The following is a 3,852-nucleotide window of genomic DNA, read 5'->3' as shown; positions in this document are numbered from 1 at the left end:
TATTTAATTATCAAAACTGACTTTTATTTTGGTTTTGAACATAGGTGAATGTCAAGAGCCCCGGATGAAGATCAAGCGTCGAGCAAGAACCGAACACGCGTTAAATGAAGCTTCCGCAAGTTGTTTCGTCGTTATTCTAATACGGCGAATTAAATCACAGTATGTTGTATCATTTTAAATTGTAAAAGTTTTTAATAAACCCGTATTTTTATTGTAATTGTGACCGTGATTACATGATTATGGACTTAAATTATATGAAAAACGTAAAATATTACCAAGGGTGTTACAGTTCATACTGCATACGACCTTCAATAAGTGATAATCTTGTCACATCCATCTCATGAATAAGTGATTTTTAATCACATTGCTTACATCTAGCATTAGAGAGTCTACTCACATATGAATAAGTTTGTTTCTTTGTCGGTGCGATGGCACTAACCTGTTCACGGAGTTGCTCTTGTTAATAAGTGAGTCTACTCACATTCATCTACATGCATTGAAAACCAAGTTTCTCATCAATAAGTGATTTTATAACATAGACCTTGTGTCGTGAGAGGATGAACACCAGTCGGTAAGTATTAATCATACCCTAAGCGTATCCCCAAACTATATGATTACATCAGATTGTTGAGTTTAGGTGGACAACAATACTGATAATTATTATACGATACTTATCCAAAATGCTATCTAATTGAACAACAGGTATTTTAGCATGACCGTACGCTGATACGATTCTCTTACCCTCGAATCTTTGCAAAAAATGTCTGCAAATATCTATTTATTGCTTTTTGTCTTTACATTTGAAAAATGAAAAATACCAAAAAGATTTTAGGTGTGTTTTAATGTAAACTTTATAAAAACCAAAATGATTTTTCTTCTATCTCATTTTTGATGGAAGGATGTTGGAAGTCGAATCTATCCACTTAAAATCTTATCTAAAGCCGGAAAAAAATTGTTCTAACTTTACATCTTCATAACGGTCAAAGTTGACAAATTTTGAAAGTTATAGGTCTACAATTGATTTTTTTAAAAACTTTTAAGATGTTGTTAGTTGGTTGTTGTATGATGGTTGGTCACGTATGTGTCGTTTGTTTGAAATCAATGCTTAGTGATGTTTTCATTTGAAAATTCTCTAGAATTGGTTAAAGTCCTAGCTTTGTTCTCATTATGCTTTTAGCTCTATTGTGTGTGGAGATATGGCATCCAAGCAAGCTAAAGGCAAAAAGAACGTGTCAGATGAAAAGTTATAGGAGTGACGACTCAACATGTCACGGCCCCCGACCCGGTTTGACCCGTTTCAGGAGCCGCGGGACAGAAATCCTGCGGTATTTAATTTAGGCGACAGCGGAAGTCTTTTTAAAACAGGATCTTTAGTATTGAAACTGCTCATTATATATTTTAGGGATAAAACCCAGTAATTTACAATAATGTGATTTCCATGGAAATCTTTATTTTTAAAACATGTTCCTTTATTTATTTACACTGAGCCACTTTTCTAAGCTGGTAGTGCTTCCTGGCACTTTTCTTTGCTCATAACAGATTACCTGAAACATGTTTGAAAAAGGTTTTGTCAGCGGGGAAATACTGAGTGAGTTCATTCAGTTTTTAGGAAATGACCCATAGTTATAAATTACAGCATAAGAGCGATTACAATGGTTTACATCTTTATTTTTATCTGGCTTTCTGCCACAATGGTGACAAGTCACAATGGTGACGATGGTCATACCACTATTAGGTCAATGAACTCTAATAGTGACGTTTCTCCCTAGTAGGTCAATGAACCTAACTGGGAGAAATAGTAATGTGCACAATACCCCACTAACCAATAAATCAAGATATCCACGACTTAGTCCCTGTAATTATAACACTTTGAGAATAATTTGGAGTATTGTAAAACAGTTGATAAAAAGAAGAATGACTCACATTGCAAATTTGAACGAGCAGTGTATAAGCCTACTGATTAGCCTTGATTATTTCTAATTTAACAATAATGCACACAAAACAGTATTAGTGATTAATACAGCAGTTACGATAATTCCCCGAGATCAATTTTGACAATGAATGTCCAAGTGAAATACTTCGGCTCATTTATCAAAATGACAAACGATAAAGTATAGTACTTCAACTCGTATATCGAATTATCGACAACGACAAAGTACAATGCTTCGGCTCATTATCGAATTATCGACAACGATAAAGCATAGCCCAATGTGGGCGGCACTTAGACATTCTTTGAATGTATTGATTCCGGAAACTGAATCGTAATAGCGATCGAGTAATTACCCTGTTCTGCGGCAGCGATTCGATAATTGTGTGTGTGTGTTGGACTGTTTTGCTTATAACTCGACCTACGTAACTCCGCTTTTCGTCGTTCTAGTGCCAAAATTCAAGTCCCAACCCCTGCTATTTATACTGAAAATTTGTCACCGTAGCGTAGCGCGAGGGGTACCCCCTTAGCCGTCGCGCTACGCGAGTGACCACCCTATTTTCATAGGGTAGCCCTTCGTGCAGGTAGGCTTGCTGTGTCAACAGTTTTTAAATTTTCGAATTTTATAATTAGTTATGAGGATAATCGTTGGCTAGGGTTTATCCCCCCCTGAATTTTAGGGGCCCTGATCCTGATTCTGATTGTTCTGGAAATTCTAGGGTTAGTGCAGAGTTACTTGGGTTTCTCAATTAGGGTTTCCTTAATAGCTAATTAATATTCTAATTATTAATTTTAATGAGAGTTGTTACATCCTCCCCACCTTAATAAAAATCTCGTCCTCGAGATTTACTGGAATAGATAAGGATACTTGCGCTTCATTTCTGACTCTAATTCCCAAGTATATTCTGGTCCTCTTTTGGATTCCCATTGGACTTTCACTAACACTAGTCGTTTGTGTTTGAGAAACTTAATTTTCCGATCTTCTATTTGTAGGGGTTTCTCTATCATTTATCTCTATATCTTGAAGAGGTATTACCAAGGATTCGCCTGATAGACGTTTCTTGAGATTGGATACATGAAACACATCATGTACTTCAGCTAATTCTTCTGGTAGTTGTAAATGATAAGCTACTGGTCCTATGTGTTGGATTACTGGAAATGGTCCTACGTATAAGAGACTTAGTTTCTTCTCTTATCGAATTTATAAATTCCTTTCCAAGGAAATACTTTCAATAGCATTTTGTCTCCAACTCGGACTTCGACGGCTTTTGTTTATTATTTGTATAGTTCTTCTAACCGTCTTCAGCCTTTCCTTCGTGATACTAAATATTACAGTCGTAATCATCGAGGATTTCCCTTTTTCCTCATGTTTAATTCTTGTTGCTCAACTATGTATCTTAAAATCTTATGACCCATATGGATAGTAAGCTTACTTAGATAATGTTTTCTAATCTTAAGGGTAACTTGTGGTTCCTAATTTTTAAGCTTACAAGTGGTAAGGCTTTCTTCGTGCTTTTGCGATTGCCTTGATGCATACACAATTACCTTTTTGTGTCGCATTACCATATATCCAAATTTTAACTTTGAAGCATTACCGTATACTTTAAAATCTTCTATTCCTTCTGGTAAGGCTAGCTAGAGGCTTCTTTTTGTTTAGGTTCTGATTTAGAATTAACTGTGTTAACTTAGTTAAGGATGTATCTATCTAAGAGAATCCTTAATAAGCTGCCTATAGTATCCGGCTAATTTCATAGGAATTAGGTTAGCGAAGAATTATAAGACCTGGGAGTTCTATATTTTCCTTTTTGCCTATTTTGATGGTAAAGATTTGTCTAAGTTAAGAGTTTGACAGAATGAAGTATTTTTAAAACTTTGGTGTGCATCAGTGTCAGTTAATACTTTTTGTGTAAATGTTGTAACCTAGG

Source organism: Helianthus annuus, chromosome 3 (genome assembly GCF_002127325.2).
Source record: "Helianthus annuus cultivar XRQ/B chromosome 3, HanXRQr2.0-SUNRISE, whole genome shotgun sequence".
NCBI lineage: Eukaryota > Viridiplantae > Streptophyta > Magnoliopsida > Asterales > Asteraceae > Helianthus > Helianthus annuus.
This window is presented reverse-complemented; position numbering follows the sequence as displayed.